This window comes from Aquarana catesbeiana, linkage group LG03 (assembly GCF_042186555.1).
Source record: "Aquarana catesbeiana isolate 2022-GZ linkage group LG03, ASM4218655v1, whole genome shotgun sequence".
Taxonomy (NCBI): domain Eukaryota; kingdom Metazoa; phylum Chordata; class Amphibia; order Anura; family Ranidae; genus Aquarana; species Aquarana catesbeiana.
In genome coordinates, this window is record NC_133326.1 from 296,693,282 (window position 1) to 296,717,490 (window position 24,209).

General features: G+C 40.6%; 1 protein-coding gene across 2 annotated transcripts in view; it reads right to left on the bottom strand.

Annotated features, from left to right (window-relative positions):
* The window catches only part of TMTC2 (transmembrane O-mannosyltransferase targeting cadherins 2), a 422,005-nt gene that overhangs the window by 292,405 nt on the left and 105,391 nt on the right, over positions 1–24,209 (bottom strand). The gene's annotated exons all lie outside the window — the stretch shown is intronic.

A 24,209-nucleotide genomic window follows, 5' to 3' on the forward strand; every position in this document is an offset into this window, starting at 1 on the left:
CCTCGTCATCTCTCCATAACACAATCACAGAGCACGGGAAGTTATTGGCTCACAAGATTTTGTGCAAATTCAACAGCTATTTTTTGTAGTTATTGAACAGATATGACAAAGCACTTAAAATTGTATATTTAATAGACCAAAACTAAGCAAAGAGACACTTATTGCAAGGGGTTTAAATACACAATTCCATTCAATGAACTATTTAGTAAACACTCAATTGACTTTAATCCGAGTTCAATGTATGCTGTGCAGAATAAACACACAGGGGGTTATTTACGAAAGGCAAATCCACTTTGCACTACAAGTACACTTGGAAGTGCAGTCGCTGTAGATCTAAGGGGAAGATCTGAAATGAGGGGAAGCTCTGCTGATTTTATCATCCAATCATGTGCAAGCTAAAATGCTGTCTTTTATTTTCCTTGCATGTCTCCCTCGGATCTACAGCGACTGCAGTTCCAAGTGCACTTGTAGCGCAAAGTGGATTTGCCTTTAGTAAATAACCCCCACAGACTACCTCACAGGGTCAATAAGAAGGCAACTGAAGAGAACTTTCTAAATGCTGTGCTATGTAACTTCTGCTTTCTCTGCCTTACACAACAACTTTAATGTTCAAACTTCAAAAGGCACTTTCTGAATCTGATTGGTGGTGATAAAAAATGTCTTAGTACTGGCATTATGTTTCTTCTGTAAGCTTTCACCTCACAGATTTTTCTGTAAAGGTGAACTTACCCTTTAAGCGTTCTGTGAATTTTGACTGGTGCTTACCATTAATATGACCCTGTTGCAAGTTTACAAAGCATTCAGAAAGAAATAAGTAAAACCTGTGTCAAATCTTCTAATTGTGGGGCTGGTAAAAAAAAAAAAAAAAAGTTTTATGCAATTAAAGAAATGTTAAAAACAAAATCCCTTCACTGGCTATTAACTTTCAGCAATTAAAGATAAACTGTACAAATCTCTCTGAACATGTAGAGAGAGGTAACCTGTTCAAACCTCAGGATTTCCAGGAGCTGATCATTCTGTGGCCAAGCCCATACTGGGTAAAAAATTTAGAGAGGGGCAGTCCTAGGCGGCGATGAAACAGCTAATCGGCATAATCGATCATCAAAATAGTTGTCAACTATTTTCATAATCAATTAGTTGGTCAGCCGATTAGTTGGCCTGTAAACAGAATGCATTATTTGTTTACATATCAGGAAATACAGTGCAGCACACATAACTCAGTACACTGTTCATACAGGTCAGTATACACAGTGCAGCACACATGCAGCTCAGTACACTATTCATATATGTCAGTATACACAGTGGAGCACATTTACAGCCCGGTAAAGCGTTCATACATGTCAGCAAGTGCCTGAGAACTTGTGAATGTGTGAGGAGCAATACCTCATGGGACATGTAGTCCTTGGCATGAAGGAGGAAGTGAGTGATTCTAAAGGCAGGGGCACTCAGTACTATACTTTGCGGCTTACGAGCACCCTGAAGACAGGAGGAGCCAGTAACGGCAACGGGCAACCCCAGAAGAGGAGGATGGGGCTGCTCTGTGCAAAACCATTACACAGCGCAGGCGAGTATGACAAATTAGTTTTTTTATTGTTGTTTAATAACTACAATGTTTACCTTAACTTTAACCACTTGCCAACAGCATAACGTTCATGTACTGCGGCAAAGTGGCTCTATTGCGTGAAACTACGTACCTGTACGTCATTTCAGAGACCCGATCACATGCTGATTGGACAAATCGGGAGCCAAATCACCCGATGTCTGCCCGCCACCCGCAATCATTCCCGAGAGAGGCAGAACGGTGGTCTACCTATGTAAACAAGGCAGACTGCCGTTCTGACAGGGGAGAAGGTGGAGATCTTGTATTTCTGCTATGCAGAAACACCGATCTCTGTCTTCACCCAGTCAGAGCAACCCCCACGCAGTAAGCAAGCACTCCCAGGGAACACATTTAACCCCTTCCCTGCCAGTGTCATTAGTACAGTGACAGTGCATTTTTTTTAGCACTGATCACTGTATTAGTGTCACTGGTCCCCAAAAAGTGTCACTTGGTGTCAGATTTGTCCGCTGCAATGCCGCAGTCCTGCAAAAAAAAAGAAGAAGATCGCTGATCACCGCCATTACTAGAAAAAAAAATTCCATAAAGCCATCTCATAGATTGTAGACGCAATCATTTTTGCGCAAACCAATCATTATACGCTTATTGGAATTTTTTTTACCAGAAGCATGTAGAAGAATACATATTGGCCTAAATTGATGAAGATATTCAATATTTTTTTTTTCATGTTATAGGATGTGTTTTATAACAGAAAGTAAAAAATATGTTTATTGTTGCTCTTTTGTTGTTTATAGAGCAAAAAATAAAAACTGCAGAGGTGATCAAAAGCCACCAAAAGAAAGCTCTATTTGAGGGAAAAAAAGGATGTCAATTTTATTTGGGTACAACGTCGCACAAACGCACAATTGTCAGTTAAAATAATGTAAAGCGCTGCGTAAATTGACGGCGCTATATAAGTACCTGAAATAAATAATAAATAAATAAATGCAGTGCCGTATCGCATAAACTGGCCTGGTCATTAAGGGCTCTGTGCTGGGAAAATCAGCATCTGAACCCAGAGAATCTGGAGGCTGACAGAGTAGAGGTGATATAAGGCATTACAATTACATTTAAAATAAAACTTTTTTAGTATTGTGAAATATATTTAACGGATTATATCCAATAAAGAAAAAAAAAGTCTCAGCCTTTAGTACTATTTTAATATAAAAAATGTATATATGTGTGTGTATATATATATATATATATATATATATATATATATATATATATATAGTAAATATTTTATTATATCTTTTCATGTGACAACACTGAAGAAATGACACTTTGCTACAATGTAAAGTAGTGAGTGTACAGCTTGTATAACAGTGTAAATTTGCTGTCCCCTCAAAATAACTCAACACACAGCCATTAATGTCTAAACCGCTGGTAACAATAGTGACTACTTTACATTGTAGCAAAGTGTCATTTCTTCAGTGTTGTCACATGAAAAGATATAATAAAATATTTACAAAAATGTGAGAGGTGTACTCACTTTTCTGAGATACTGTATACATTTTTTATTATTTATCATTACTTTCACTGTCTGCTGTTTTTGTACTGAAAAGGGCACATTTTTGGGGTTTTCCCATCATGACAAGTGACAAAAAAAAAAAAAAAAAAAGGATGCTTCTGCTACTAAATGTCTTATGCTGGCCATGTACATATCAATTTTTGGATAAGAATATTCGTATTTAAATTCTTTGTACATCTGATGAATGGACAAATGATGTTTAAAAATTTCACTTACTTTTAACATTCAATTTAAAATTTTATATATTTTCTGAATAAAAACCACATACAGTGTCCGAAAATTCATTCAGTCAAGATAAGTTTTCTATTCTGCTCCTGCAAATTTTCCTGCCACTGTGATTGAAAACTAACATTGTTTTGACCCCACTAACAATTAGAAAATCTAACGAATATTCTTGCACCGAATATTTTTGGAAAAAGGAAAAATTTGTTAACGTATGGCTAGCATAAAGTGGCCAGCATAAGTGACAGCAGGGACAGGTAGTTTGTATCAAGCAACCTGCCTAGGATAAGGGAGTCTGTTATGCATAATATTATATTACAGTCCTGTCTGAAAATCTGCAAAATAGTATTTTAGGTCTTTTTACATTTGGGTCTGATGATATGGGCCAGATTCAACCTCAAATAGTACGAGGGTCCTTTAAAAAGTTTCCGCACTTCTTTTAAAACTCTAATATAAACAAGTGTGGAAACTTTTTGAAGCCCCATAAATCTTCTCTCTGTTATTTTCAGAGTAGATTAGATATTTTGTTCTCGAACGATATAGCTGGTTATTTATATTTACCACTGCATATAGATATTCAAGAAGAAAAATTGTCTTTTTTTTTAAACTTTACATATCAACTAAATTATGCACCAAATTGGCCAACTAATCGATTATAAAAAAAAAAAAAAAAAAAAACATCGTTAGTTGCAGCCCTTGATACAACATCATCGACATATAAATCTTTTGTGTAAAGATGAGAAAATATGAAAAGCCGAAAAAGTTTTTAATAAATATAGTCTGTGTGGTAGAAATAATGGAACTCTATGGGTTTCTAACCTTGAGCTCTGAAATGATACATGTTGCCTAAATTGTAATTCTAATCATAGCAGTGACCACAGAGTCTATTCTGACTGCAGCTCCTGTACAGCTTTAAACCACAGTTGCAATTCTGTCTTTGGAACATTTGACAACAGAAAACAGGCAACTTATTGCTATTACATGATCAGCCTACACTTGCTTGCAATAAGTATTGAATTATTTATGAGCAAATAACTAGATTCAAAGCTGAAACTATACTTTTACGTCTCAAAGTAAGGCATGCTGGAGGATGTTTACAAACCCCAGGGAAAACGGCAATCGAAATGCCCAAAGCAACCAGTTGGGTTTCGCCTTTAATTTTCTTTGCAAACAAAACATGGAAACTGGCAACACAGTGGAACACTTTCCAACTTGTAAGACTAGGCATCCTACTTTGCCAAAGTTCCTTTTTCCATTTTTATACTTCCTAAACTTTAAAAGTGATTGTAAAGTCTAATTTTTTTTTTTTTTTTTTTATAAAAATAACAAACATGTTATACTTACCTGCTCTGTTGCAGTGAATTTGCACAGAGCAGACCAGATCCTCCGGTTCTCAGGTCCCCTGTCGCTGCTCCTGGCCCCTCCCTCCTGTCGAGTGCCTCCACAGCAAGCAGCTTGCAATGGGGGGCACCCAAGTCGAGTCACAGCTTTCTGTGTCGATTCAGACATGGGGCTGTGGCCCACCCCTCTCTCCCCTGATTGGCTGACTTTGACAGCAGCGGGAGCCAATGGTGCTGCTGCTGTGCCTCAGGCAATCAGGAGGAAGAGTCTCGGATGGCCGAGACACTCGTGGACATCGCTGGACAGAGATGGGGCTCAGGTAAGTATTAGGGGGCTGCTGAACACAGGTTTTTTATTATAATGCATAGAATGCATTAGGATAAAAAAAAACCTTCTGACTTTACAACCCCTTAAGGCCCCTTTCACACAGCCAACTTGAAAGTCGCACGATGTTGCGGCAGGGATTTTTTACACGATTTCAGGGAATGCCTGTGTAAACTTGAGGTCTATGGACCTCAACTCACGTCAAAGTCAGACCAAAGTAGTACAGGGACTACTCTGAAGTCGCACAGATATGAATGGTTATCATTGGGAATCATGGGGTACGACTTATCATGCGACTCTGATGTCCAAAGTCGCACGAGTGTGAAAGGCGCCTTAATGAGATTTATATACTACACATTCCCTTCTGCCATACCTCTACTAAAGATTTTGCCATATGTATGCAGTATTATTTCCACAGGAATTCCTGTCAACAGGAATAACCAAGTCTCCATCATGCCACGTTGATGCAAGTATTTTTTTTCCCACATGCACTGCAGCACAGTTAGGGTGGCCCAACATATCCTTACTGTGCAGGACTGTAGAGTACAAGGGACTGACAAAACGTAGTAAGGTGGAACTGGTAATAAAAAAAAAAAAAAAAAGTGCCATGCACCCACCCATGCATGAGTACCAGAGATTGCCAGTGCTGGTGGTAGCTGTAAACACTCAAGCAAATTAAATGAAGAGTGATGGTTAGCACCACTGGGTCTCACATAAAAACTAAGAGGAACTGTTCTTACTATCGAAAGCAACCAATCTAAAGATTTTCCTACTTATTACCTTACGCTGTATTTTATTAAAGAAAGACAATACATGAGTAGCAGCCATTGAGAATGGAGCTTTTTTTTCTGAACAATCCATGGGATAAGGATGAGACACATTTTGGAGATATTGTAACAATTATCACACATTCTATGTGCTTGGTACAGTTATTGGTGACTAAAATAGATGAAAATATCAATATACAAATTTGTCTCAGAGTTTAAGGAATACTGTGACACAAGGAAGCATTTTCCAAACTTTTGACTTTCTCAGAGAAGCCCTGAATTAGAACCCATTTCTCCTTCCATGAAGACTGACGTTTGTCTTGCTTATGTCCATACCCTACCCCTTAAAGTAGAATTCCAGGTCTAATTTAATTTTGTTGCCATCTTGCCCAAACAAACTATTAGGCGTTAAATTAAATGGAATTCTCCTTTAAATTCCCCTTGCACCTTTGCCACTTCATTCACCCATCATGTCAAATACCCTATATTTGTGGGTAATGGGACACACAACTCTCTTCCCTTTTTTTTACCCCTGCAATGCAGTGCAAGGTGCACACAATCCACACAATCTCTGGAGCTGTTTTAGGGGGCAATTAGGGCAACATAAGAGGAAGGAGGGTAATCAAATAAACGTATTGCTTTACACTGCCTGAACAAAATACATGTTCACTTTAAAGTATTAAATCACCTTTAGCAAAAATGCCTGTGCAAGCAAGGAGCTTGTCTAGATAAGAGACAAACTTTACAACTTTGGCTACTGTTGGATAATGCCCTTGCTATAGGTGTAGGCCATATACATACCCCCCAAAGCCTTGGTGAAAAAACTCCCAGATATGGCATCATCCCATCCCACCCTGTTGCCTGCCCAGCCGGTACTGTTTACACCCCATCAGTGTGAGCGAGTGAGCTCTCAAATTTCCACATATGTGTGATTCACCATCTCCTCCTTTTCAGCACCACTGAGCTTGGGAGAAAGATAGCATGCCAAGAGGTTTGAATTGGCTGAGAGTATCCTAACATTCTAGCAACAAGGCAGAACAGGATAATGCCATCTCTGGGAGTGTTTTTTGACCAGATTTCAGGAGATAAGTAAATGGCCTACACCTATAACAAGGACATAATCTAACTTTGTGCAGCCAGTTTGTTTTCTACTGACACCCCTTACCCATAGCTCCCAACTGTCCCTGATTTGGAGCAATGTCCCTCTTTCCTCTTCATTTGTCCCTCATTTTGGTCCAATCCATATAGTTGTATATAAAATGCACTTTTTATCTTTAAAAAAGTGTTTCCCAGTGCTAAACCTTTCATCCAAATTGTAAATTGCTGCATTTGTAAATTTTAAAAACCAAGATAAAGGAATAGTAGTGGTAAAAAAAACCCTTGTAGATTTAATAAACCTTTTTGGGGGGGGCTAATTCTCCTTTAAGGGGATGTGACAGGGGGCGTGTCCTATGTCTACATAAGTTTGCTAGTAGGTGTCACTCATTCCCATCTCAAAATGTTGGGAGGTATGCCCTTACCTGCACACCAGCTAAACTTCCCCTTTAAAAGTGGTTGTAAAGGCTGAAGGTTTTTACTTTTATGTATTCTACGCATGAAGGTAAAAAAAAAAAAAAAACTTCAGTATGCAGCCCCCCAATACATACCTGAGCCCGATCTTGATACAGCCACATGCACGAGAGCTGCAGCTATCCCGGCTCTCTGCCTTCTCATTGGCTGAGACACAGCAGCAGAAGTTATTGGCTCCTGCTGCTGTCAGTCACAACCAGTGAAGAGGGACTGGTGGACGGGGGTCAATCCCTTTGTTTTATGGACACAGAGTTGGGCTCAGGAACAAGCATGCACGAGTGCCCCCATAGCAAGCACTCAGTGGGGGGACAAGCCAGCAGCATCGGTGGGGGACCTGAGAAGAGGAGGATCAGTGCTGCTCTGTGCAAAACCATTGCACAGAGCAGAGACATAGAACATGTTTTTATATATAAAAAATAAATAAATTGGAGCCTTTAGTATCACTTTAAGTATACAAAGTCAGGTTGCTTTTTAAATGTTATTTGATTAATAACTGTGGGTAAATTTTATTGAGTTTACAGATCAAATCTGAAACACAATCTGTGTACGTCCATAATTATATTCATTTATAAAAAGTGTTCCGCTTAGGTTGCTTTTCATTAGAAAATGACTCTCCCTAATACATACTAAATATCACATAACCCATCAAGTGTCATTTATATGGTGACCCAAGCTCTCATAATTGCAGCACAAGGAAGCAGCCAGTGTAAGCAGACAATAGAACTCTTGTATAGCATCACATCCTTTGGTTGATTTGTATACTGAAAGGCTTAGGCAAAAGCCAAAATTCCCTGGCCAGTCTGTAGATCATGCTGCAGAATCTAAACATTCCGGGAGGAAACGCCCAGTAGATGTGATATGACAGACTCCACAACGGTCACTTCACAATCTTGGCTTGCAGTCATGCGCACCATTCTGGTTTCCTTGTAGTTAAGAAAATAAAACACTGATACAGGTTTCCTTGACATCACATTGAGCTCCCTGACCACGTCAGCTGCGATGATGATGAATGACCATGTTGACAAACTAATCTAGTAGATAAAAGGAACACAAAGCTAACAAAAGAGAAAACTTGAGTATTGAAATGATTTGGAACAGGTGTTTTCTGGAAACTTACATGTTCTCTGTCAACACTTATAGAAAATACATGTGAGAAGCAATGTGCTAGAAACACCCCAACACATGCAGAAGACAACTTCCCATCTCAGAATGTGCCATCACAAAAACTTTCCTTGAACCCTTTCGTTGCCAGTGCCATTTTGTCTTTTTATGCACATTTTTGACCTGAAGATTATTGAAAATATGTTTTCTGAAAGCAGAGACTAGGAAAAGAAAAATGGTGGTAGTTGCAAATTGTCACACGATAAATAAAAGTAATCAGTTTATTGCAACCGATGGCCCTAGAATTACTGCATTCATCCTGGTGTGTCTGACAATACTGAATATGTGTAGCGCAATTGTACATTAGTGCATCCAATGGGCATGTTTACAGTCGTATGTAGGTGTACATGGGGGAGTTGGGCTTTACAAACTTTTAGGGTTTTCTTATTATTTACCTTTTATTTTATAATTAACTTTATTGCAATCACATAGTAGGGGTTTCATTGTAATGGTAATTAGGGGGTGCGTAGGTGGTTGGCAAAGGGGTGCCACAATAACACACCAATGGACGTGATTGGGCGGTGAATAACTTCCACAAGAAAACTGACAATGGGCTAAAGAAATATACATACCTGTATATACAGTATCTCACAAAAGTGAGTACACCGCTCACATTTATGTAAATATTGTAATATATCTTTTCATGTGACAACACTGAAGAAATTACACTTTGCTACAATGTAAAGTAGTGAGTGTACAGCTTGTATAACAGTGTAAATTTGCTGTCCCCTCAAAATAACTCAACACACAGAAATTAATGTCTATACCGCTGGCAACAAAAGTGAGTACACCCCTAAGTGAAAATGTCCAAATTGGGCCCAAAGTGTCAATATTTTGTGTGGCCACCATTATTTTCCAGCACTGCCCTAACCCTCTTGGGTATGGAGTTCACCATAGCTTCACAGGTTGCCACTGGAGTCCTCTTCCACTCCTCCATGACAACTTCATGGAGCTGGTGGATGTTAGAGACTTTGTGCTCCTCCACCTTCCGTTTGAGGATGCCCCACAGATGCTCAATAGGGTTTAGGTCTGGAGACATGCTTGGCCAGACCATCACCTTTACCCTCAGCTTCTTTAGCAAGGCCCAGTCTCCAAAGGGAGGGGATCATGCTCTGCTTCAGTATGTCACAGTACATGCTGGCATTCATGGTTGCCTCAATGAACTGTAGCTCCCCAGTGCCGGCAGCACTTATGCAGCTCCAGACCATGACACTCCCACCCTGCTTGACTGTAGGCAAGACACACTTGTCTTTGTACTCCTCACCTGGTTGCCGCCACACACGCTTGACACCATCTGAACCAAATACGTTTATCTTGGTTTTATCAGACCACAGATCATGGTTCCATTAATCCATGTCCTTAGTCTACTTGTCTTCAGCAAACTGTTTGCAGGCTTTCTTGTGCCTCATCTTTAGAAGAGGCTTCCTTCTGGAATGATAGCCATGCAGACCAATTTGATGCAGTGTGTGGCATATGGTCTGAGCACTGACAGGCTGACCCACCCCTTCAACCTCTGCAGCAATACTGGCAGCACTCATATGTCTATTTCCCAAAGACAACCTCTGGATATGGTGCTGAACATGTGCACTCAACTTCTTTGGTTGACCATGGCGAGGCCTGTTCTGAGTGGAACCTGTCCTGTCAAACCACTGTATGGTCTTGGCCACAATGCTGCAGCTCAGTTTCAGGGTATTGGCAATCTTCTTATAGCCTATGCCATCTTTATGTAGAGCAACAATTCTTTTCAGATCCTCAGAGTTCTTTGCCATGAGGTGCCATGTTGAACTTCCAGTGACCAGCATGAGAGAGTTAGAGCTTTAACATCAAATTTAACACACCTGCTCCCCATTCACACCTGAGACCTTGTAACACTAATGAGTCACATGACATCGGGGAGGGAAAATGGCTAATTGGGCCCAATTTGGAAATTTTCACTTAGGGGTGTACTGACTTTTGTTGCCAGCGGTTTAAACATTATTGGCTGTGTGTTGAGTTATTCTGATGGGACAGCAAATTTACACTGTTATACAAGCTGTACACTCACTACTTTACATTGTAGCAAAGTGTCATTTCTTCAGTGTTGTCACATGAAAAGATATAATAAATATTTACAAAAATGTGAGGAGTGTACTCACTTTTGTGAGATACTGTGTGTGTGTGTGTGTGTGTATATATATATATATATATATATGATATAGAGAGAGAGAAAAAATTTTTTGAATCCAAACCTGTGAGTAGCACGAAGGAGCTCATAAGTACTAAGCTAAACTATAGCTAAATAAAACTGATGCAAAAGGAAAACCTTGTGATTACTCATAGCCACCAATCAGCAGGTAGATATCCATTTCAAAATTGCACTAGAAAAAAAAAAAACTAAAGCTCCCCCCAGACATTGAGATCTGATTGGACAATCAGCTTTAGATCCTACCAACAACAATGTAGTGCAAGGGCATGCATGACTGAGTACAAATTGAATGCATGGTTTTGGTAGGGTCTTATATTACTTATAATTACATATTTTTTATATGATTTGTACAAACATTGAAGCGTCATTGAAGAGTCATTAAACATTGAAGAGAGAAGGTAAATGTGAATGTCAAGCTTAATGACATTTACTATGAGAATTTCATTAAAAACTTTTATTTTAAAAATAATTATGGGCAAAGCATTTTAGGCTATACTTCTCTTGAGGGATACAGGAGTACACTTACTTTTGTTCTCCTGTGACCAAGAGTTAGTGGGCAGTACCTTGCTATCAACTATCAGCTGATGGGGCAGAGCTGAGCCAGGCTTTGGAAGGATCTGGACAATATCGTGCATGTGGCAGATAGCTAGAACCTGCTTCCCCTGCTCCCCAAGCCCGTCACTACAGTGAGCACTGGAGGAGCAGAGCATGGAGCAATGAACAACTGTCCCTGCTCTCCACTCATGGTCAGACTAAGAACTGAGCAATGGGCGGTCATTTGATTGTGCAGTTCTAAATCTTAGAGCCAGCTTAGGGCAGCTGCATCTTGATACGGCAGCATGGAGGCAAGTACGAAGGTTTTCTGTTATACTTCTCCTTTAAATTGGACTAATCAGAAACTTTACTAGCCTTCATCCTTGTCATAGCATACAGTAAGAGTATTAAAAAAAAAAAAAAAAAACACATTTTCCTAAAATCATATAGTTACATAGTTGGGGAGGTTGAAAAAAAGATGAAAGTCCATTAAATCCAACCTGTGTGTGTTTTTATGTCAATAGTATATTGAATACCCCTGTATGTTGTGGTCGTTTAGGTACCCATCTAATAGCTTTTTGAAAATATCGATGCTCCCTGCTGAAATCACCGCTTGTGTAAGAGAAATCTACATCCTTACCGCTCTTACAGTAAAGAACCCTCTATGCAGTTTACAGTTAAACCACTTTTCTTCTAATTTTAGTGAATGGCCACGTGTCTTATTAAACTCCCTTGCGCAGAAAAGTTTTATCCCTATTGTGGGGTCACCAGTATGGTATTTGTACATTGAAATCATATCCTCTGTCAAGCGTTTCTTCTCCAGAGAGAAGTTCAATGCTTGCAGTCTTTCTCCATAGCCAAGATCCTCCAGTCCCTTCATTAGCTTTGTTGCCCTTCTCTGGACCTCTCAAGTTCCAGCATATCCCTCCGGAGGACTGGTGCCCAGAACTGGACAGCTTACACTAGGTGTGGCCGGACCAGAGTCTTGTAGAGTGGGAGAATTATCTTTTGCTTCCTGTGATGTGTTATGAAGATAAACATTGCAGACTTGGTTACGGAATCCCCCCGTTTCCCTTGTGAAGTCCGAGAAGAAGAATAAGTTCAGAACCTTCGCCATCTCCCCATCTTTTGTAACCAGATTTCCTTCATCATCCTTTATGGGGGCAATATGTTATGACATCCCTTTTCTTACTATTTATGTAAAGAATTTCTTGGGTTTTTTTTTTTTACTCTCCTCTGCTATGTGCCTTTCGTGATCTATCTTAGCCACCTTGATTGCATTCTTAGATTTCTTGCTGCATTCTATGTAAAGTTGGAATGCTGACGATGACCCCTCAGCCTTGTATTTTTTGAAGGCCTTATTCTTTGCTGTTATGTTCATTTTTACATTAGAATTAAGCCACCCAGGACTTTTGTTAGCTCTTTTAAATGTATTTCCCATTGGGATGCACAGGCCAATACCTTTATTTAATATGCTCTTAAAGCACTCCCAATTTTCCTCTGTTTTTTCTACCCAGGATTTTGTCCCATTTAATATCTTCTAGCGAGGAGCGCAGCTTAGGGAAGTTGGCTCTTTTGAAATTCAGTGTCTTTGTATTACCCTTGTGTTTCCTAGTTGTGTGATTTATGCTGCAACTAATTGACCTGTGGTCGCCGTTTCCTAAATTGCCCCGTATTTCCACATCCGCAATCAGGTCTGTATTTTTAGTAATCAGTAGGTCTAGTAACGCAGTTTCTTGTTGGTGCATTCACCATCTGACTTATGAAATTGTCCTGCAAGACATTTAGGAAATGGCGAGCCTTGGTGGAATGCGCAGTTCCTTCCTCCCAGTCTATGTCTGGATAATTAAAATCCCTCATTATAAATTACACTTCCCATTCTTGCCGCCATTCCAAACTGTGATAGGAGGCCTGCCTCCCCCTCCTCCCTCTGGTTAGGGGGCCTATAGCATACTCCAAGTATTACTTTCCCCTTAGTTTCCTCCCTTTGAAGCTCTACCCATAGGGATTCCACCTCCTCCCCTGCTCCATTATTGATGTCATCCCTCATATTCACTTCATTGCACATCATTCTTGATATACAGGCATAACCCGCCCCCTTTTTTTACCCAATCTCTGCGATATAGGGAATACCCTTGAATGGTTGCCAGCCAATCCTGAGTGCTGCTGAACCAAGTCTCTGAATGTCCCAAAAAATCTAAATCCTTCTCGTACAAACAGCAGCTCTAGTTCTCCCATTTTGTCAGCCAGACTCCTGGCAATAGTGAACAAGTCTCATAGTTTTGTCCGGTAGCATGCCATCTCCTTTTCGGTTGTTCTGAGGCTGGAATAGGGATTTGTTAATTTACTTACCTCAGGTTTAGTTACTCTAGTCACCGTACCACTAATGCCCCCAATACTACCCTCTGAAATTTGTTCCACGCTGGCTATCTCTACATCTAGACCTTCCCCCCCGCCTAGTTTAAAAGCCCCTCTAACTTTTCGCCCATCTTCTCTCCCAGCTGAGCTGCACCCTCCCCATTTAGGTGCAGTCCGTCCCTGCTACAGAGCCGGTAACCGACTGAGAAGTCAGCCCAGTTCTCCAGGTACCCGAACCCCTCCTTTCTACACCAGCTCCTCAGCCACTTGTTAACTTCTCTGATCTCCCGATGCCTTTCTGGTGTGGCTCGAGGTACCGGTAGTATTTCTGAGAATACTACCTTGGAGGTCATATTCCTCAATTTAGCTCCTAAAATCATTGTTTAGGACACTCCATCTTCCTCTGACTTTGTGATTGGTGCCAATGTGCACCATGACAGCTGGGTCTTCCCCAGCCCCTCCCAGTAATCTGTCCACCAGATCTGTGGCGTGCCGAACCGGTAAACATACAGTCCAGCGCTTCGGGTCTTTATGACAGATTGCCCTCTCTTTCCCAATAATGGAGTCCCCTACCACCAGAATCTGTCTTTCCTTACCCTCAGTTTTACCCCTGCCCTCACTGGAGGAGTTTCTCCCCTGGCAGCTAGGGACGTCACTCAGCTCCAGCAATGCTGGTCCATGACCGGTTTCCCCAATATCACGCAACAGGGCGTACCTATTTGAATGTTCCAGCCCAGGACCAGCCTTCGTGACACTTTCCTCTCTACCCTTCCTGAGTGTCACCTATCTACTCTGCTCTGGTGTTTTACTGTCTATTACAATTTCTGACACATTTGATATATAACTTATGCGATAATGTAAAAGAAAAATGGCAGGCTGTTTAAATTAAAAAGAGCTTGGTTATTTATTTATGTTATGCACACAATCACAAACGAAGTAAACATAGCTTTATAGTGGTAAAGAAATACAAATCACTAATAAGAAAGGTTGCACACGTACAATTCCACACAAAATATTAAGAGTTCAGCATCAATTCTTTCGTGTCTGGTTCTCTTTGGAAAAAACATGGGTAGCATCACTGAAATCAGTTTATGTGCAATCCAAGTTGTCTGAGGCCCTGACAGAGAAAGCAAATGAACCTTTATTCTCGGGATGACTGGTTGCAGTGCAGCACTAATACTGACAGACATGTGGAAATTAGCCCAATGGTGCGACAGGCAGAGGCTTAAACCAGTACTTTGCACACACTCATCTAGGGAAAAAAAACTGATGTTAAAAGACAGTGCTTTAAGGTGGTTCTTACTGCAGTCTGTGTCTCTGCTGGACACATTCACCTCTTCTATGCTAAAGTGATGGGAAATCCAAATGTCACATGAACAGGGCAGACAGCAAAAAAACAAAACAGAGGTTTTAACACTTCCTCACGCTCTTAAAAATATATATAAGGTGTGAAGGGTCAAGGTTTTTTACCTTCATGCTTTCATCCTATGCATGAAAAAAATTCAGTATGTAGCAGCCCCCTCCCCCCCCCATTACTTACCCGAGCCCCATCTCAATCCAGCAATGTGTATAAGAGCAGCAGCTCTCCTAAGTCTCTTCCTCTTCATTGGATGAGAGAGAAGCAGGAGCCATTGGCTAACGCTACTGTCAGTCACAGCCAGCGAGCCAATGAGGAGAGAGCAGGGACGGGCCCGAGTCGCACGCCGTGTCTGAATGGACACACAGAGCAGCAGTTTGGGAGCCCCCATAGCTAGTTGCTTGCTATGGGGGCAATTGGCAGGAGGGAGGGGCCAGGAGCGCCAGCAGGGGCCCCAAGAAGAAGGGGCTGCTCTCGCAAAACCACTGCACAGAGCAGGTAAGTATTACATGATTGTTATTTTTTAAACAAAAAAATTGCCTTTAACCACTTCAGCCCTGGAAGGATTTACGCACTTAATGACCAGGCCATTTTTTGCAATTGTCGCTTTAACTGACAAATGCGCAGTCGTGTGTCACTGTACACAAACAAAATCGATGCCCTTTTTTCCCCACAAATAGAGCTTTCTTTTGGTGGTATTTGATCACCAATGCGGTTTTTATTTTTTACACTATAAACAAAAAACTACCTTTAATTTTGAAAAAAAATAAAAAAGGATATTTAACTTTTTGCTATAATAAATATCCAAAAAACTAAAATGTCTTCATCAGTTTAGACCAATATGTATTCTGCTACAAATTTGTGGTAAAAAAAAACGCAATAAGCGTATATTGATTGGTTTGCACAAAAGTTCTAGCGTCTACAAAATAGGGGATAGATTTATGCCATTTTTTAATATATTTTTTTTAACTAGTAATGGCGGAGATCAACAATTTTTAGTGGGATTGCGGCAGACAGATCGGACACTTCTTTGGGACCAGTGACATTTATACAGTGGTCGGTGCTATAAAAATGCAGGCAGGAAAGGGGTTAACATGAGTGGTGATCAAAGGGTTGAATGTGTTCCCTGGGAGGGTTTCTAACTGTGGGGAGAGTGGACTGACGGAGTACAGAGGGATCACTGTTCCCAATCCTTAGGAAAAGAAGATCACACTGTACTCCCCTGACAGGAAGGGGATCAGCTTTGTTTACATAGGCAGACTCGCGTTATGCCTCCCTGTGGAGCGATTGCATCTGGCCGGAAAACATTGCGGCTGCCGGCCATGCGCATCAGCTCTGGCACCGTGCACACACCCACTGTATCCATTACACGAATTGATGTAATGGTACGCCAATTCGCGCAAAAGCGCCGCCCTGCTGCAGTGTAACTGAGGCGGCTATTCGGTAAGTGGTTAATAGCATAAGGAAATCATTCCGGACATCTGCACTTCTGATAATCCCTTTTATCGAAGCTTCATATGACAAGTGGTTGACAGACGGAGAAGGGGACAAAGAGGTTGGTGCATTTTGTGCAATTGTTATCGCTTAGTCATTACGACTAAGCTGGGCTAGCACCTGACTAGTGCGTGTGGGGATTAACTAGAGACTCATTCACCTGGAGCGGCTTTTTTTGTTTGACTGATGCCTTTAATATCACTTTAAAAGACATGCAGTTTATTGTGTCATTCTCATGCAAAAAGAGAAAATCTAGTTATTGCTTTGCTTTTTTTGCTAGAATATAAACTGAAGCAATATTTCTCCTCATAAGTCACTACATAAAATTACGTTTTCATATTCAACATTTTTCAATTCATTTAACTTTCCAGTTTTCTGATTAACTCGAAAATTCAAATGGCCATCTATTATCCCATCAGCATTTTCTTTACTAGGAACTCTGTGCCAACCAGCCTTACAGAGCAAGATATCCTTGCACAATCCTGCATTTTATCCATGAGCTGATCCCCATATATCTGTTGGTAAGAGCACATCCCCTTTGTGCTGGAGCAAAATGTATGCAAGGTGTTACAATGCCTGCATTTCATTACAAAGGTCACGCTGTATTATGGAAGAAAAAAACAACAGCATTTGTGAGTCTGCTTAGAATTAAGCCTTCCGTGCCTGCCACTGCAATGACTGATGAGAAGCAAATCACCCTGGCTGGAGCCCACCGTTACTTGGGTAAGAATAGATAATGTAGCGACTCTTGTTCTCTTGCTGCTCTGAAATGCAAGGCTGGGGTATAAGCGCTGTAAAACAAACATATGTTCCTACACCAGAACTCTTTCACTCATTTCCCAGCATAAAGACATAAAAAGAAAGAACTTCTAATTGTAATGGAATGGTAAAATAAATGAGCCATTTCAGAACATATTAGAAAGCAAACTAATATATTTATTTCCTCTTCCATTCCACTTCTCCAGACTATAACTGCAAGGCATATGCCAAAGTAGCAGCAGCCAAGTGACAAAAAGAGATGGTAATATTTTCTAGCAGGGTCATATATTTTAGACGTACTGAACTAGTGACTAGTAGGCTTATTCAACAAGAGACACCATATAAATCTGAAAAGTGCCAGAATCCAGACACTAATCAGTTTTCAATACACTGCTTAGATAAGTTAAAAATCGATCTACTCCCCAACTGGATGACATTTAGGTGCTCACCTAAAATGGAGAGTAGATATTGGTGTACTTTCTTCTTTATACTTCGCAGTACTACTGCTTACTGTGCTTACTGTGACCCACACATTTATAAATACTGGATTTCAGCCTGTGTTGTCCTACTTAAAGTGCTTGTAAAGTCTGAAGGTTTTTTTTTTTTTTTTACCTTAATGCATTTTCTACATTAGGGTAAAAGAAAAAAAAAAAACAACCTTTTATTGTCATCTCACCACCACCAAATATTTACCTGAGCCTGATCTTGATCCAGTGCTGTGCCCAAGACCAGTTGCACTGTATCACTCTCATTCCTTACTAGACTCAGTGAGAGCAACGGGAGCCATTGGCTCCTGCTGCGATCAATCAAATCCAGTAAGGAAGGAGAGGGAGTTGGAGCCGAGCTGGACTCTGTGTGTCAAGGGACACAAGAGCATGGCTCTCGATTGAGCCCACACATGTGCCACCATAGAAAGCGGCTTCCTGTGATGGCAAACGCAGAGGAGGGGGAACGGAGAGCACCGGTGAGTGACCCCAGAAGAAGAGTATCGGTGCTACTCTGTGCAAAACTATTGCACAAAGCAGGGAAGTATGATATGTTTGCTAGTAAAAAGAAAAAAAAAAATACTTTACAAAATAATTTTAAAGCAGAACTAAAGTCTGAAATGAAAAAACAAACAAACTGCAAGGCACTTTATTGCAGAAGAAACACGCACCTTCACTTCTGCAAAAAAAATAAACCTACCTGCCTGCTCGCATGCATGCAGCTCAGTTTACATTCCAGGACAGTACCTGTATGCCAGCTGTGTGCAAAGATGACTGAACTCCTGCAAATGTAAAAGCAACGTCATTCCTCACTGGCCAATCAAGATAGTTGAATACCGGCACCCAGAATAAGCCAGGGAGAAGATGCTGGTTCCAGCAAGGGACCTTGTGACAGACAGTTGGAGCATAGATAAATATTGAGGACTTTAATTCTGGTTTAACAAAGCTTGGAGGGAAGATGGTCACGTGACTGACAGGTCACATCACCAGGCTCTTCTACCAGCTTTTTTTTTTTTCTGTCGCCTTCAATAGTGTCCATTGCTGTGTTTTAGAAATGTGTGGTGTTTTTATACAAAAGTTCCCCATTTTTTTGCTTTTTTCTATCTCAGTGCTGCCAATCTCCAGTCTAATTTCAACATGCACTCTCTCTAAAATCAAACGAGTGCCCATCATTGCTAAGGACTGGTTTAATTATGGCAAAAAAAAAAATGCACCTTGACTGGAAAGTGTGCTGGCATGGCCACTTGTCTCAATTAGTTGCTACCCCATAACAGTATGTCTGCACAGGGATCTTTATAGGAGGATCCCCAACTATTTTAATGTAAGCTGTATATTTAAGAATACTATGAAATTACATAATTATGTTAAAAATGTATCTAGAGTTTTCTTGTAAAAAAAAAAAAAAAAATGTATCTAGAGTCAAAACATTATTTTAGTTTTGGACAAAGTGAATGCCTGCCTCTGTGTACTCTGGTTTCCTCCCACACTCCAAAGGCATGCTGGTAGGTTAATTGGCCCTAGTATGAGTATGTATGGATGTGATTAACCTCTTCACCTCTTAAGGGTGGGGAGGTGCGGCTCTCGTTCTGGGTGGACGTCAAAGGACGGCCGCCCAGGCGGGCGCGCATCGCGGTGATCGCGGCCGCGACATGTTGCTAGGACACGCCATGACCCCGATCTATCGTGGCTCTTTAACCATGTGATCGGCTGTGTCCAATCACAGCCGGTCACGTGTAAACACGGAGATGCCGGTAATCGGCACTCCTTGCCTCACACTGACAGAGTGTGAGCAGAGGAGAGACGATCAGCGGCATCTCCTCACAGAGAACATCTAGGGATGTAATCAGGGCACTGATCATCAGTGCCCTGATTACAATTAGGTGTCAGCAATGTATGCCCACCACTGCCAGCAATTAGTGCCAACCAGTGCCCACAACTGACACCAATCAGTGCCCACAAGTGCCAGCAATCAGTGGCCAGTGATGCCAGTCAGTGCTAGCTATCAGTGCTGCCCATCAATGGTCATCAATGCTGCCCATCAATGCCACCCATCCATGCCCATCAGTGCCACCTATCTGTGCCCACCAGTGCCGCCTATCTGTGCCCACCAGCGCCCCTCAGTGAAGGAGAAAAATTACTTATTTACAAAATTTACTGACAAACTAAGAAATTTTTTTTTTCTCAAAATTTTTGGTCTTTTTTTTTTTTAGGAAAAAATAAAAAAAACCAGGAGTGATTAAATACCACCAAAAGAAAGCTCTATTTGTGTGAAGAAAATGATAAAAATTTCACATGGTTACAGTGTAGCATGACCACGCAATTGTCATTCAAAGTGTGACAGCGATGAAAGATGAAAAATGGCCTGGGCAGGAAGGGTGTGTAAGTGCCCTGTATTGAGGTGGTTAGGGAACCTTAAGCTGGCCCTAGGTAATGCTATTTTCTGGTTGCAGGAAAGAAAATTGCTCAATTCCACCATCAACACAGTCAGTGTTGATGTGGGAATGCCAACTGCGGAGCTATTGTTTTCTCCCAGCTTGGGGGGGCGCAGGGAGTGATCCTTGTCAGGAGAACACCGATTATTGTATGTAACAATCCAGTACAATTGGGTAAAATTAGCCCTGTTCATACCTGTATCAAATCTCAGCCCGTCCCTGCTAAAGCAGCCCAGATTCGAACCAGCTATGGCTGGCTTTAGGCAACCCATACATTATGCATCTTCCATACATTATGCACCTGCACCAGCAGGTTGAACAGGGATGGCCCGTCCATTAAGGGTGCAGGGCGAATGGCGCCACCCCCCCCATCCATGCTTTCGGCCCCTTTCAAGACACCGGCGCATGGATTCAAATGCGGAGGGCCTTTTTTTTTTCTTTTGAAGCCCTGATCAGAGCCAGAGGCTCTAATAGACTTCAATATAGGGTGGGCTCGGGTCGCAGAGAGTACGCTCCGAACCCCCCCCCCCCCAGGTATGTTACAGCAGCGAATCAATATTCCCTTCCCCACTGTCAGAATACAATGATCAGTGTTTCCAGCTATAGCTGGTGGCATTGATCATCCCTGCTAAAACAGCCTAATTTCGATCCATGCATGGCCAGCTTTAGACTGTATTCACTTTGAGGGCAGAGAATGATGTGAATTTATTACATATTTTATATATATATATATATATATATATATATATATATATATATATATATATATATATATATATATATATATATATATATATATATATATATATATATATATCAGCACTATTACAAAAATCCAATAATAAAATAATCATCCAAAGATGAACTCTTTAGTAAGACTTCAAAGTGACATGGTCACATTAAAAAAATACTAAATAAGTGGTCCCTGCAATAGAAGAGATATAATGCTCACCTTTCTAGCAGTCTGTCCCCTATCTTTTATCCATTCCAGTAATGCAGCTTTCAAAGACGTTTTGGCATCCAGCACCTCAGGGTGTGTCAGATGGCAAAGAGTCTTATTGGGGCTGTAGTGCTGCAACAGAGGAAAGGTAGGAGACATGGGCTACCAGAAAGGGAGTATAAAAAGTCATCCATGTGTGACCAGCTGTCTCTCTGCAGCAGTCTGAAATGCCCTCCTGCTATGCCACAGAGCACTGCAAAGAGCTGAGATTCATCAGGGGGCAGGTCAGAATGATGCTGAAAGGTTATGGCTTATATTCAGATAGCACCAGTCCTCTCTGCAAGTTGCTGTTGGGCCAGAGGATTTTGCATTAGAGTGTAATTACACAACCTACTACAGTATGACTCCTGCTCAGTATTCAATGTATCTGTATCATTTTTTAACAGAATTTTTTTTTTACCTTTATAATAAAATAAAAAAAAAAAAAAAAATGTCCTAAACAATATTTACAAAATAACATAATAAAAAACATGTTCTGTGCGTATAACTGGTTAAAATGTTCCAAAAAGTGACTTCAAAACTTCCAACACCTAGAATTAGTAGAGGATGAAAGTTTGCTTTCTCATGACACAACAGAAACTTCCTTTTTTTATGGCAAATGATCCCCAATACATCCAGTATCTAGTCTCCATAGAAACACGGCATTGTTTTGCTTTGTTTTTTTACACAAGGGACAATTTCTATAGGGACAACGAAACTCGGGAAGACCAGGGAAGCTCAGGACAAATTCTTTTTCCATAACTGCACAAGCAGGAGGTAATAACTCCTTGTTTAGGATGTCACTGCTTTCTCACAGATAGCTCATGAATACTTGTCATTTCCTTGCTGAATGAGCAGAATTCATTGCACAGCAAGTTGGAGGGACAAAATACAAGGCTCATTCGTAACCCAACAGACAAACAAAAGACAAGCTAAATTTCAAAGTGACAGTACAAGAAAAGGAAGGAACAAAACCCTGAGTTTAGTGGCACACCGAGAACTGGTAATGGCTGTTCAAACAAGGAAACTGTGCCCTGTCCCACACTAAACATCCTATTCTGATGGGAAACCACCAAGCACAAGCCACGTGAGCTTAATTATCACTCATCAACTGTCGCAATGCTAACAGCAGAATGGATAAATCGCTGCAAAGGCTGCAATCAATTTTTGAAGGTTAAAAGCAACAATACACACTTACCAAAATTTTTTTCTAGAAAGCCAAATCTTCATTGAGCGTTTTACAAAGGCATTGAAAAAAATACAAAGGTTGCAAATGACCTTGCCTTTTAGTAGACACTGGCTGGAACTATATCTGTCAAAAAATACCCTTCTGCCTCTTTAGGCACTAATAATGTACTGTTCTACTGTAAGAAAACCTAAATGGAATAACTGCTGGTAATTTTACTGAAAGAATATTGATGCAAAATACGTCCAAAATTTCACCTAATCGGATTTGATCCTAACATAAATTATGTGAAGCTATACCAACAATCTTATGTTATGAAAAATAAACTTTAAAGTTTTCGGAGGTGAATGGTAGCATGACATGCTAGGAAAATAATCATAGACACATCTTTATTGGACAACAGCTAAAAAACGGACTTAAAAGAGACCTGTACTAAAAGAAATACAGGGGTTGACCTCCTATCCTATGGTCAAAACGTATATATATCTTGGATATTGACTTATAAAAAGCTGGGCAGTATACTAAAAGACAAAATGACATTTCGAAAAGATATGGAACCCCTGGGTTGAATTCAGTGCTGGTACTTGAAATCATAGCCTGTATGCTTTTAGGCCTTATTTCTTTACAGCTTCAGAATGGGACACTGCATGTTCTTTTTCACCTTCCTGTTTTCTTCCCTGCTTTTAATCTTTTCCCTTCTTTGGAGTCTGGCCCATCTTGCTTCTTGCCTTGGTTTCTTTTATGTAAACACCATGCTTCTATCAATGTGATTACAGCTAGGTCAGTTGCCTTAGCAATCCATCCAATAAATCTTTAGGGCTATATTGTCTCAAGTTATATTTGGTTGTTGTCACAACCTTACCTCTATTTGAATTATACAAAATCTGAATAAAAATTGTTGAAAGAAAAAAAAAAAAAAAAAAAAAAAGGGGTTTTAACTGTAGACCAATTAATAAGAATATCAGTAGCCTTTCTCTGTCAGACTGTCAGACTACACTACTTGTTTAGTTACTGTTCCAGAACAAGGCAAAGTCAGGAAAAATAGCCTCCAAAATTTCACATTACACATTTCCTTCAAAGTTCTTGCAAGTGCTAAGGTCCATAGTTGTAAGTATGATCACTACCACTTTTGCCGTGTTCAGTAAACAATCAATTCTCCCATCCTTGTTAAACATCATGGATGGAGGAATCTCCCCTGCCGATACCTGTGGCTGTCAAAATACCTGAACCGCAGCTGCATCCAATAGGATGCAATCACTATTCACTGCAAAATTGTCTGCCTAGCTCCATCGATTTTTAGACTGAGGGAGGTAGGTTGGGAGGGTGCCTCAAATAGTGGATACCAAAAACAGCTGCCAAACCAACATATGAAAAAGTCATCAGGAACTGTCCAAAATGTGCTTCATTTTGGGACATCCCGATACTTTCCATGCCACCACTGCAAACAAAATTTTTAACATCAGCACCATATAAAAGAGTTAACTCACAGGCAATAACCATGCAAAGGACCTTACTTTTATGAACTGTAGAAATATGGCATGTCACTGCGCATGCCCTACAAATGATCACAATTAGAAGAACCAGCATAGGCATGCCTCAAAATCAGCCTAAATTTATCATTTTCATACACATTACATTCATTTTCTAAAAGTGAAGGTTTCAGGCCACTTACACAAACCTGCATTACTTCAAAGACACGGCAGATATTTCACATTCAATCACCTTTAAAGCAATTTTATTAAATGAGCTGACAGACTTTGAAAAAATTCTTCCTTCTGGGTGGCAACAAAGGCCCCCATTGAAGCAAGCAATTTAACTGATCTGAACACTGATAGTGATGATCAAGCTGACAGGGATAACCAGCGTGTCTAACCATTAGCAATGCCCTTTACCTTATTAAAAAAATGTTCAAATGTGCCGGAAGACCG